At 43.4% G+C, this 13,503-nt stretch overlaps 2 protein-coding genes across 14 annotated transcripts in view; both read right to left on the reverse strand.

Moving 5' to 3' along the window:
* Positions 1–13,503, reverse strand: part of LOC125631630 (myb/SANT-like DNA-binding domain-containing protein 7) — a 115,980-nt gene that overhangs the window by 53,970 nt on the left and 48,507 nt on the right. The gene's annotated exons all lie outside the window — the stretch shown is intronic.
* LRRC3B (leucine rich repeat containing 3B) overlaps positions 1–13,503 on the reverse strand; it is a 91,129-nt gene that overhangs the window by 8,037 nt on the left and 69,589 nt on the right. For 12 of the 13 annotated variants that reach the window (XM_048838606.2, XM_075125737.1, XM_048838598.2 and 9 more), the window contains one exon: positions 5,992–6,289. The gene's annotated coding sequence lies outside the window, so the exon portion shown is untranslated. Of the gene's footprint in view, positions 1–5,991; positions 6,290–6,383; positions 6,447–13,503 lie in introns of all 13 variants that reach the window. The other variant, XM_048838599.2, reaches the window with a different exon arrangement.

Genomic DNA, 13,503 nt, shown 5'->3' on the forward strand with positions numbered 1-13,503 from the left:
CTGTTTGCCATTATATTTTCCGGGACTCCTGTAACAACCACTTGAGAGAGACATTTATTTCCTTGACAATACGCATCTCAAGTATGTAGCCCATATATCTGACACAGGCTATGTCATCATCGCAAAAAAAGGGGTGAAATCAATGGGAATTAGCTGTCTAATTAACTCTTAGGATCTGGGCCTGTACTTTTACTGTCAGAGAACTAGACAAGGTCAACCATGGGTAGTATTGACCTTGCCTAGCTACCTCACAGTAAAAACTACATGTGCCTTGTCTCCACTAGGAGTTTGCAGCGGGAGAGCTAATGGTGTGTTAGATAGCCTAGGGTTAAAACCAGCTAAATGTGCACCTTTTTTTGGACAGAGAAGACAAAGCCTGAGAGAACCCATGAAAGAGTCTCTGATGAAGTCTTGCTAAGCCTGACACCCTCAGAACTGCAACGACTGACAATGAGGGTATGTCTTCAGTAGACTGTTGCATCTAGCATTAACTGATTGCCAGCAAACTTGAGGTAGCTAACACGTTTGTAAAAGCTAGTATGGACACTCCCCAAAAGCATGATCCAGGTTACCAAGGCTGATCTTTTCCCTAGGATAAAGACGCACGTTAGCTACCTCAAGTCAGTTGGCAGTCAGTTAACTCTGGGTACAAAAGTCTAGTGAAGGCAAGCACCCAGAGACAATGCATGAGACGAGAGAAGCACTTGATCTCGGTGAGAGGACAAGAAAACATGGATTCACTAAAAAGTACAGAGGGCCTAACGCTGGTATGTGCTGAGTTCCCACAACTCTCACTGACTAATCAGAGTTGTGTACTTACCCTTACCCAAGAGTCAGATCTTAAGGCCCTAGGTGTGAATTTTCCAAATTCCCCAGGAATATTATAGTTTACCTGATGCCTCTTCTGAGCAATGCCAAGTTGTAGCTCACTAGTCATAGAATCAATCATAGAATCATAGAATATCAGGGTTGGAAGGGACCCCTGAAGGTCATCTAGTCCAACCCCCTGCTCGAAGCAGGACCAATTCCCAGTTAAATCATCCCAGCCAGGGCTTTGTCAAGCCTGACCTTAAAAACCTCTAAGGAAGGAGATTCTACCACCTCCCTAGGTAACGCATTCCAGTGTTTCACCACCCTCTTAGTGAAAAAGTTTTTCCTAATATCCAACCTAAACCTCCCCCACTGCAACTTGAGACCATTACTCCTCGTTCTGTCATCTGCTACCATTGAGAACAGTCTAGAGCCATCCTCTTTGGAACCCCCTTTCAGGTAGTTGAAAGCAGCTATCAAATCCCCCCTCATTCTTCTCTTCTGCAGGCTAAACAATCCCAGCTCCCTCAGCCTCTCCTCATAAGTCATTTGTTCTAGACCCCTAATCATTTTTGTTGCCCTTCGCTGGACTCTCTCCAATTTATCCACATCCTTCTTGTAGTGTGGGGCCCAAAACTGGACACAGTACTCCAGATGAGGCCTCACCAATGTCGAATAGAGGGGAACGATCACGTCCCTCGATCTGCTCGCTATGCCCCTACTTCTACATCCCAAAATGCCATTGGCCTTCTTGGCAACAAGGGCACACTGCTGACTCATATCCAGCTTCTCGCCCACTGTCACCCCTAGGTCCTTTTCTGCAGAACTGCTGCCTAGCCATTCGGTCCCTAGTCTGTAGCGGTGCATTAGGTTCTTCCGTCCTAAGTGCAGGACCCTGCACTTATCCTTATTGAACCTCATCAGATTTCTTTTGGCCCAATCCTCCAATTTGTCTAGGTCCTTCTGTATCCTATCCCTCCCCTCCAGCGTATCTACCACTCCTCCCAGTTTAGTATCATCCGCAAATTTGCTGAGAGTGCAATCCACACCATCCTCCAGATCATTTATGAAGATATTGAACAAAACCGGCCCCAGGACCGACCCTTGGGGCACTCCACTTGATACCGGCTGCCAACTAGACATGGAGCCATTGATCACTACCCGTTGAGCCCGACAATCTAGCCAGCTTTCTACCCACCTTATAGTGCATTCATCCAGCCCATACTTCCTTAACTTGCTGACAAGAATACTGTGGGAGACCGTGTCAAAAGCTTTGCTAAAGTCAAGAAACAATACATCCACTGCTTTCCCTTCATCCACAGAACCAGTAATCTCATCATAAAAGGCGATTAGATTAGTCAGGCATGACCTTCCCTTGGTGAATCCATGCTGGCTGTTCCTGATCACCTTCCTCTCATGCAAGTGCTTCAGGATTGATTCTTTGAGGACCTGCTCCATGATTTTTCTAGGGACTGAGGTGAGGCTGACTGGCCTGTAGTTCCCAGGATCCTCCTTCTTCCCTTTTTTAAAGTCCTCCTTGGCCAAGGCAGAAATATTAAAGGAATGAGGAGAAGCACTAAAATGTTATAGGACTGGCAAACATGGGTGACAGTAATCCCAGGTTGAGACTTAGAGGAAGTGAACTGAACTGAGACCTTGATCCATGCCTCAAAAAGCCAAGGTGGCAGGGATGGCTAAAACAGAGTGACCAAGCCTCCTCCTTATCCAGGATCCCCAAGGCCAGCGGGACAGATCTCAAGCTTCCACATTCTTCTTCTTCTGTCTTCCTTCCGTTTCTTAGGTGGTGCAGCAAGCACATAGCGAGGCAGGCTGATTCCTGAGATGGGCTCCAAGCTTCCAGGGATAAGAGTTAGAGAAGACTAGTTGAATCAAGCATGAAATGAATGGTGCCTTTTTTGTTCTAGTAGTCATGGGTTTCTCCTATCATATCACTCACACCAACGTAAATCAAGAGTAACTCCACTGAAGTCAATGTAGTTACATGAAAGTAAAACAGGTGTCGGTGAAACAGGTCACATATCTACCTATCTTTTTCTAGTTATTTTGTGGACACTTGTGGTTTTATAGACTTGCTTTTCTGCTCTTCCTGAAATGGAAAGTTCAGTGTGGGGATATTCATACATTGTCTCAGAATCTGTTCAGGAGAAAAACCACTTGTCATGTGCCTTGTCTTCTGAACCTTTAGGTTAAGATTCAGAGAGTTCTACTTCCTTGAAAGGGAAAGACGAGATGCTAGAGGCCAAGGAGTGCATGTTTCTATGTTTTGATGGATTTTTATTGAGTTTTTCCTGGATTTTCCTATTTGGTAAAACTTAATGAACTATGAGATTTCTTGTTTTCTCTCTACACCCACACACATGAAGTCTTGCTTGTCTTCTGCGGAAGGACAAGTACCAACCTCTCCCATTTTAATTTTCTATGATTTGTTTACTTTCTTAAATTTATGTAACGAGAGGCTGTTGCTAAGCTTAATTCCTGTGGCAATTACTTTTTCCCTGGTAGAGGCTTCTAGGCACTGCTAAAATACAATAATAAATAATAATCACCTGGGCTAAATGTTTCTCCCAATAGCTCTGGTCATTTTTTGCTTGGAGAACTTGGTCATAGGGTGCTAGAGACTTCTATCTGGATGCAGTATAGCAACCCCACCATCTTTAGGACATGCAATCAAGCTAAAAATCAAACCTGGGTCAGATCCTCAGCTGCTATAAATTGGTATAGTTCTGTTGGAGCTGCAGTGATCTACACTACTTGACAATCTGGCCCTTTATGCTTCTGGAACACATCCAGGAGGGCAGTACAGAATGAGCAGCTTTGTTTCATTGCAGATGGACATTTAAGAGGAGGGAAAGCAAAGAGAGAAGCAGGAAATGATGTCTTCATTCGCACAGCTCATACCCCCTTCCCTATACATCTACCCCCTGTTTCTAAAAACACAGGCAGCCAGTTTAACACTCTGCTGCTGGAACACTGGAGCGTGAACATTCTTTTTCTCATCCAGAGCTTTTAAAACAATGCAGAAAAATATCACTTCTCCTAGGATCAGTGAGGGAAGAGACTGCTGCAGAAGTAGTGATCTGAGGCAGCTGATTAGCTGTGGCCTTTGGAGTAACTGCTGCTTTGTCTGAGCACTCAGTGAGGACTTTACCTTCCCTGCCAAGTCTGAGGCAAGAGAGCTGCTGAGGCATTTACCGTATTACTGGCCTTGAAGTGCAGAGGCCTTGGATTCATCAGCTTGCTCCTCAGAGAACTAGCCTCACAGTTGGGTGGGAAAGAGAGCAGCAGCTGATGTGTCATTTGCTGGAGCGTCAGCCTTCAGGCTTGAAGAGGCCTCAGAGTTGCCATGCTGGTCAATGGAGTCCTGGCCTAATCACCACCTGGATGAAGCTGTTCAGAGACACCAGCACAGCCTCAGTGCTAGGGGTTGGAACTGATCTGCTGAAAGAAAGGCACAAATCCCCTATGTACATGGATGGGGGGGGGGGGGAACGGAGGGAGGGGGACTCATAGGCTGAACACTCCCTGAGGTATATACAGGCCAATGAGCTTGTGGGTCTGTCTTGTTAGCCATGTTAAAAGTCTCCCTGCCAGCTGAGCAGCTCTGCTGAGGTGCCTTAGCTAATGGAGAAAACAAGGCTCTCTAACTTCAAGTGCAAGACATTGGGGCAGTCTAGGAATTGAGTTAAGTAAACTGTCAGGTGGCCTAAGGCTTGTGGTAGGTCAAATTGTTTTTCATTCATGTGTTATGCACTGGGTATGATGTTCTCCTCCTGCATTCCCGCACCAGTGCTGTAACCTCACACATACTGCAGGGACTTCTTTGTAATCGCTCCTCCCAGCCACTGCACTGGGTTGCTGGACATCTGAACTCTCGCGGGAAGACTGTGACCATGCGTACATGACAAAGTTTTGCCAGCATAGCTATGTCAAGTTAGGAGTGTGAAAACCATGCCCCTAAATGACATAGTTATGTTGGAAACCCTGTTCTCTCTCTCTCTCTCTCTCTCTCACCACCACCCCCTCTCCCCCCACACACCCCATATAGGCACAGCTTATCCTAGCAAGAGTTTTCTTTTGGCAGTATGCCTGATGTCATACAATTTTAACTATACCAGCAAAAGAACTCCTTTTTCCCCACATACACTGTCTCCAGTATGGGATATTGCTGGTATAACTGCACCAGCAAAGCCTTTCAAGGATATACTAGTGCAGGGTCTCCTCTAGTCTCAATGCTCTTTATCAGGGGTGAGAAGGAGAAGGGGGGTGTTGAAAGGGGATGGATGGGGAGGCAGAGATTACTCCTGGCCTTGCTCAAACGAGCCAATGACACTGGTTATGTCCTCAGGCTTGCCTGCCCTTCTCCTGTCTCTCTACCCATAAAGCTCCTAGGTTACCTCCCCTATGGGCTGCCTAGATTCCCTCCAATATCTTGATCCTGACTGACTTCTCCAGTCAACCATGACTCCCATAAGCTGCCCCTCCTTCTGCCCAGCCCTCCAGTGCCCTGTAGTGAGCTATGAGTTACAGACTTCTGCTAGCTCCCACCCAGTCCAACTGCTTGGGCGGCATGGTGAGGGAAAAAGAGGTGACTATTTCCCACCGATGGGAAATGTTGTACAAAGAGCTACATAAAATTTAACAGATTTAAATTTGAGTGGTGGCGAAGGACTCTGTGCCATGAAGGAAACAAATCTGCCAGTGACCCAAAGCAGGATGATTTAGTCCCCACGATATGAAAATGGGTTTGGTTTTAGAGACAGATTATCCCTATGTAGAACAGGCAATCATGGCAAATCTGCTTGCCTTTTGGTAGATGAAGCTATTACATAGTGCGGGTGGAATAGCTTGGCAGGCTGAAGCAGAGGAAAGACATGCAAAACTTAACTTAGCAACCAAGTACCTGTGTGTTCCAGGAATGTTAGTAACGGCTTAATTTCTGTGCCATCACTTCCACCTACAGAACACATTTCAGCATTGCAACATTAATTAAAGAGCATGAAAAACAGATTTAGATTGGAATATCTAGAACAGCTTAAACCACCACAGGAGTTTCAGGCTTTTGTAATTAGTATACCCAGCTTTCCCTCCCCGACAAACCTCTATCCTGGATCCCACTACGTTACTGCCACCCACCTCCTCTTCATTTGTACACATACTAACCCACGTTTGAGGCTGCCTGGTTCCCAGTCTCATGATCGTAAGACAAGTTGCATTGTTAGAGCACACACAATTGAACGAGAGGATAGAAGAGCTGAGGGCTCAGTCTGGTAAACCAGTGCAGTTAAAAAAAAAAAAAAAGAGTTAGGAACCACTGTCAAATGTTCGCTAGGAGCAGCTCCATCAGGTCTGCTAGTAGGAAACGCTTCTCCAAATCCTCAGGCGAGGTTGTATATGTCCTTTCACAGACTTCTGTTTGTGCTGCATGCTGGGTCCTCTTCTTTGGGTTTCAATCCAACACCTACAGCAGAAAGAGCATGTGTGTCAGTCACCTACTATTGTACTCAAATTTTATATAAAAAGCATCTGAATAGTCATAACCCTTATACTTTTACCAGCTAAAAACTGACCGCTGTTCATGCCTGCAATCATTCCAATGTTGTTGTGTCAAAACAAATCTAATGGTATAAGAAAGAGAAGCAGTTCAGTATGGATTCAGGATTTACCCTGAGGATTTTACAAATATAAAGCATTTTTTTAAATCATTGCAGGCTCTCTCCCAAACCATCCATCAGGTATGGAAGGACTCACTCTTCAAAGCCAAAATGATGTGTTCAGTGTTCATGTGCACATATGATTTATTAATGCAATGAATGTAGTTTAGCTGAGGAAGTAGTAGATGGGTACCAGCTATCTTCAGGTTTGCAGTTCAGTCCTTCTGTATATTTAATTTTACCTCATCTTTGCTAATTAATTTTAACTAAAATGCAGAGGTTATGATGAAGGGTTGTCTCCATACAACTTCCTCTCTTTCAGAGGAAAGCTTGAAAATAGCAGAGCACATTCCTTCAAAGGCAAACGATGCTGATTTAGCTCACACCAGCAGTATGTTCACAAAAAACAAACAAACAAAACCAAAAACAATCCCCTGCTGCTGCGGAGGGTGAGAAAACCTGGATTTGTGTGAAAAATACTGGAGACTTCAAGTATTTAAACAATAATGGGCTGTTGTTAATGGGCTAGTCTCCTGCTGGCTGCCACAATTCTACTGAAAAGTGACTGGGTGAGAGCTGTTGACTAAATAGGCTCTAGCCTTCATCCTACAGGTTTTACAATAGGAAGAAAGCTCTTTATAAGAACTCCCTACATGTAACTGTAAAGTCAGCAAGCACCTACATACCAAAAGAGCAGAATCTGCCCCTCATTATTAATGCACTATTTAAACCGTACACAAATAAAGTGCTATCATGGTTATCTCTTGGAACATTGAGAAGTAATCGCCAACTCCTAGTCTAATGACAGGTTTCAGAGTAACAGCCGTGTTAGTCTGTATTCGCAAAAAGAAAAGGAGTACTTGTGGCACCTTAGAGACTAACCAATTTATTTGAGCATGAGCTTTCGTGAGCTACAGCTCACTTCATCAGATGTATACCGTGGAAACTGCAGCAGACTTTATATACACACAGAGAATATGAAACAATACCTCCTCCCACCCCACTGTCCTGCTGGTAATAGCTTATCTAAAGTGATCAACAGGTGACAAATTTGTGTGGGGGGGTGGAGGGTGAGAAAACCTGGATTTGTGCTGGAAATGGCCCACCTGTTGATCACTTTAGATAAGCTATTACCAGCAGGACAGTGGGGTGGGAGGAGGTATTGTTTCATATTCTCTGTGTGTATATAAAGTCTGCTGCAGTTTCCACGGTATACATCTGATGAAGTGAGCTGTAGCTCACGAAAGCTCATGCTCAAATAAATTGGTTAGTCTCTAAGGTGCCACAAGTACTCCTTTTCTTTTTGCGAACTCCTAGTCTAGTTTTCCAAGAGGGCATGTCTCAAGCAGCCTTTTTCCAGCAGGCACACAGTTTTCTAAGAGTTAACCCGCTATTAACCTCTTAATTCCAGCATGTCACCACAAGCTCTCTGAATACTTCTTGATGCAACAACTTCTTTGAAAGAGCACATGCTGTGGTGAAATCCTGACCCCACTGAGGCAATGGCAAAAGTCCCATTGACTGCAGAGGCGTGAGAATTTCACCCCCCAGGTACTTTTTGTAACAAGGTACATTATGAGCAGTGTACCTGGTACATCTGGCAACAGCACTGTGATTAAAACAGAACTGAGCCTTTTTTTCTTTAAGAATCTGATTGTGCAGTTTCACAAATGAGGCCTTAAAATGAGGTGCTGTCTGTGGGAGTTTCAGGATTGCCAACTGTAATAAAAATAAATGCATGTTTCAGTGAACTTCTGGGTTAAGTAGGTAAAGTTTATTTTCATATGCAGAACCTTAAATTAAAATACAGTAAATTGCACCCTGCTGTTTTAATTCAGCAAGCATTCTGCTTGAGAAAGTTTCAGTGTATATACTTCAATTTATTTACAGAATTTAATGTATCATCTGATATAAGGGACATATAAAAACCTCAGAAAAGAAGTAGGCATCAACTATATCTTCATCCATTTACACATTTCCCAATGAAGTCCATCAACAGCAACAAGAGAAAAGTGGTTTTAACAAATGAGAGACAGCTGGTTGAAGGTTAAATATGTGGATGGCTAAGAAAGTTAAATTAAAAGGTTATGCAACTTAAGTCATCCAGACAATACTAAACACCAAAAACAGATTAAGGTTATAATGCAGCTGGAAATTAGCGGCGGTGAAACCCCCCCTAAAATACTTCAAGGTATAGCTGACAAACAACCTCAACTGATGTGTTCATTTAGACTAGCAGAGAGCCAGCTTCTGGTTCCCCAAGATTGCTCTGTACCATTTTGACAATGCAAAACAGCCTTAACATTGGCTTAACTAGACTCTTAGTCACGGGGAAAGCCCTAGGTGTCATAGTTGGCTCCATGCCATCCCCTGTGCACTCCCAGATCTAGCGAACATAGCCAGGGACCTGCAATCTCCACCCAATACCTGAGGTCAAAATGGCCCATGGAGCCAAGAGGCAGCTGAACATAAGCTATAACAAGGCAGACTGTTTCTTTCATGGACCGACCAGACCAGCACCTCTAAGATCAGGGCAGTGCAAAGATACCTCCTCTCCTTTGCCTGCCCCCCAATCCCAGAGCAGCACCAGGTACAGCATGGCCAATCCCCACAATCTTGCTGTTACAGTCTAAAACTTTAGCATGCTTATAATTCAAAAAACAAATACTTTCCCTCTTCAATATATCTAATTACTTAACAATATATAGTATAGAAATAATACCAGCAAAAGACAGCTCATTTGTTGGCTTCATAGTTACATTTCACGTATCCATTTCAGTCACTTTGGCTAAATCCAGAATAAATTAATTCACTTCTACTGGTACAAGTAAATGCTGCATAGAATTACATTCATAAGAGCCCTTAGAAAAAAAGAAAGTAACTTTAAGATGAGAACTAAAGCACCTGTAAGTCAAGAAATGTATAAAAGCTCAGCCTCAAAAGGTGACCAGCAAAAATGGCCATTCTGTTTGTTTGCTTATGATGTATGTGTAAGCAGGAGCTGAATGAATGCTTCCCTGACAACTAGTTAAAGGGTGGGGTGGGGAGACTTTGGGTGTGTTTATGTAAATACAGTTTGCTCCTGCCCTGCTTAGATATTCAGCAGATAGAGCGGTGTCAAAGTAATCAACGTTGGGTTACAAATCACCGTAGTACTGAATGCAGGGGTGGTGAAATGTTGTTACCAATGTTTATTTATTGTAGAAATACAGGAAAGCATGGTTGTGCTTAACCTGTCCCAAGTAAGGGGGTCACCCTCATTTGAAAGAGCCTCGTTAAGCCAGGGGCTCAAATGCCAGATGCCTAAGAAAATAAGAGGGGTGAGGCCAGGTGTCCTAGCCAGGAGACTGCAAATCCTCTCCAAGGGTTCTTCCTGGACTAGTTAAACCTGTTCTTCCCCACTGTTTAAATAGGCTTCATTAGGATCCTGTTTATTATTTTAAATGCTCAATCAGAGCTGAAACATGTTTCTATCCTGCCTGCTAAGAGCTTAAAAATCAGTAAGATCTGAAATCATTTGAGATGGGGCCTATAAAGAGCTGAAAATTACTAAGAGACTGATGTGCAGAGGTTACAGCAGAGAGGCAGGGGGAAGCAGAAGGTGACTGACAGTCAACTGGCAAACGAGTGTCTGGTAAGGCACAGCATACAGCCAGCAGGGCGGCTGGGGGAGAGGCTAGTGGAGTGGCTGGCAGAGAGTGTCCCCGCAGAGAGGGTTGGCAAGTGAGAGCTTGAGCAGTCGAGGGAGTAAGGTGCTTTACCTCCCCACTCTCCACCCAGGGTGGGAGGTGAACTCTGGGTCTGCACTGCCAAGGACAGCAACTGTGAGTGGGACGCAGAGAAGGGTCAGGCACATGAAAGGGACTTTTGGGTTAGTGAACTTGAGGGGAAAAAGGACACTGCCCAAATTACTTGCTCATCGTTTATGTTTTTATGAACCCTGGTTGCAGTGTTTTTCCAAATTAACACCCAGTTACTTCCCTCCTTTTATTAAAAGTTTCTTTTCTACACTCAGACTCTGTGCTTGTGAGTGGGGAAGTATTGTCTCTCAGAGGCACCCAGAGGTGGTGTGTCATTTTCCCAGGTTACTGGGTAGGGGTTCAGGTCGGTTTTGTGTTGTATTGATGGAAAGGAAACCCTAGATATTGAACCCGGCCCTGGTTGCTGCTGGCTCCACCTGACAGAAGGGTACATAGCTAGAATGCCTGAAACGTCTGGAGTTTTTTTCCTTCTAAAATTTTTCCCTGCTGGTTGTTTTTTTTCCTATTACAAGTTTACATCCTGTTTTCCACTTTGGAGGACTCTATGGCCTCTAAGGACAAAAGGTAAACTTTTAACATGTGTTGAAATCCTTGCATAGACAAAGCAGCTGTGGTTTAACACATTAGCTGGTTGAGGTAAAACCTGTGGGAGACTCTCAGGTTCACTTTGACCAGCTCCCACATGTTAAAACTACAATTGCCTTGTGTACAGTAGGATTTTAGCATGTTTGTGTTAACATGTTAAAAAAACAACCCCCTACCATTTCTCCCAGTGAAGACAAGACCTCAAATACATTGTCCATACTAAGACTCAAATCCTCAAATACTTGATCATTTCTTAAATTTATTTGCAGTGGGAAGGACTGTCAAGGTTCCTCCCCCACTTTGAACTCTAGGGTACAGATGTGCGGACCTGCATGAAAAACCTCCTAAGCTTATCTTTACCAGCTTAGGTCAAAACTTCCCCAAGGTACAAAATATTCCACCCTTTGTCCTTGGATTGGCCGCTACCACCACCAAACTAATACTGGTTACTGGGGAAGAGTGGTTTGGACACGTCATTCCCCCCCAAAATACTTCCCAAAACCTTGCACTCCACTTCCTGGACAAGGTTTGGTAAAAAGCCTCACCAATTTGCCTAGGTGACTACAGACCCAGACCCTTGGATCTTAAGAACAATGAACAATCCTCCCAACACTTGCACCCCCCCTTTCCTGGGAGATGTTGGATAAAAAGCCTCACCAATTTGCATAGGTGACCACAGACCCAAACCCTTGGATCTGAGGACAATGAAAAAGCATTCAGTTTTCTTACAAGAAGACTTTTAATAAAAATAGAAGTAAATAGAAATAAAGAAATCCCCCCTGTAAAATCAGGATGGTAGAGACCTTACAGGGTAATTAGATTCAAAAACATAGAGAACTCCTCTAGGCAAAACCTTAAGTTACAAAAAAGATACACAGACAGAAATAGTTATTCTATTCAGCACAGTTCTTTTCTCAGCCATTTAAAGAAATCATAATCTAACACGTACCTAGCTAGATTACTTACTAAAAGTTCTAAGACTCCATTCCTGGTCTTTCCCTGGCCAAGACAGAATATAGACAGACCCACAGACCCTTTGTTTCTCTCCCTCCTCCCAGCTTTTGAAAGTATCTTGTCTCCTCATTGGTCATTTTGGTCAGGTGCCAGCGAGGTTACCTTTAGCTTCTTAACCCTTTACAGGTGAGAGGAGCTTTCCCCTGGCCAGGAGGGATTTCAAAGGGGTTTACCCTTCCCTTTATATTTATGACAAGGACTTAGACTCACCTCTAGCATTCTAGAGCTTGTTGGGTTTTGTTCTTTTAAACTGTGCTGTATACCTCAGTAATTCAGAGCCATCGCAAGAAAAAACAACATCCAAACTATTTTTACTCCCCCAAGAGGAGAAAGGAAAGAAAAAGCATAACATCTTACAGTAGACTATATCATTAAGTAAAGAATTCATGTCAAAAAATCTACCCACTAACGAATGCAAAGAAAAGAAAATTGGTCCACAGATACTATTCATAAATACATTTTTGCATCCTTGAGTTTTCATAAGTAGGCCAATATTCTAATTTTTTTTAAAATTAAGTTTTAAAAGGGTCTGCACAGTTCACCTAGCAATTTTTCCTTCTAGTAAGTTGCGTTCCTCTTTTTAGAACAGCAGTAGTGTTTGGGAAGCTCTCTAATAATTCAGCAAGATGGCTAGAGGGCTGAACTCAGGGACAGCATAAGCCATGCTGGTGAACCTGTTATCTTTCATGGCTCACCCAATATGTCCAGACCATAGGAGGGCAGTCTGAAAGGATATGGATGGAAATGTACTAGGTACAGCAGCTGCATACATAATGTTCACAAAGCAACAAAGCAAAGTGATGGGGAAGAGAGAAGTTCCATGGAATATCCAGAGTGGTTCATGTCCTGTAGATACATACAGCAACCAGAGGTAAGTATTAAGTGTAGATGAATGAATGAAATAAGTAGGTATGTACCTATTCAGACATGCACACAGAAACACCTATGATACAGTATATACATTCAGTACAGGCAAAAAGAAAAGGAGTACTGTGGCACCTTAGAGACTAACAAATTTATTGAGCATAAGCTTTCATGAGTCTTTAAGGTGCCACAAGTCCTCCTTTTCTTTTTGCGGATACAAACTAACACGGCTGCTGCTCTGAAACCATTCAGTATAGGATATATGCTGCATATGCAGCACATATCCTATACTGATTGATTTGAGTTATTGTCAAGCTCACTGGCTGAGTGAAGTACAAACAAAACTAAGGACACCTGCACATTTTCCCATGAAAACCAACAGAAGTACTCATACTCTCTCCCTCTCTCTCTAAATCTTCATTGTTTAAAGCTTAACAATTCCCATTTTCACTAAAAACATGCATTTAAGCAAAAGACATTTCCTTGTGAAAAACCAAAGCTTCAGAACTTTGTAAATGCTTATAGAGAGACTCCCTCACTCTTTGAATGGACCATAAACATGGTCCACATGAGTGATAAAACTAAAGCTGCAACATCCTGTGTATCCAGGGGGAGGGGTCACAGTGAAGTGATGAAAAGAATGCAGCCATCTTATCTGGATGATTCACAGTGCTAACTGCTAGAGTGTTTCCCTGTAGCTAGCACTGTGAATCATCGAGAAGCCACTCTAACCACAAGTTGTGGTGCTGCTCGCCCTGGGCCTCATGCCCACTCCACCCTTTTGGAGTCTCCTTGTC

This window comes from Caretta caretta, chromosome 2 (genome assembly GCF_965140235.1).
Source record: "Caretta caretta isolate rCarCar2 chromosome 2, rCarCar1.hap1, whole genome shotgun sequence".
Lineage (NCBI taxonomy): Eukaryota > Metazoa > Chordata > Testudines > Cheloniidae > Caretta > Caretta caretta.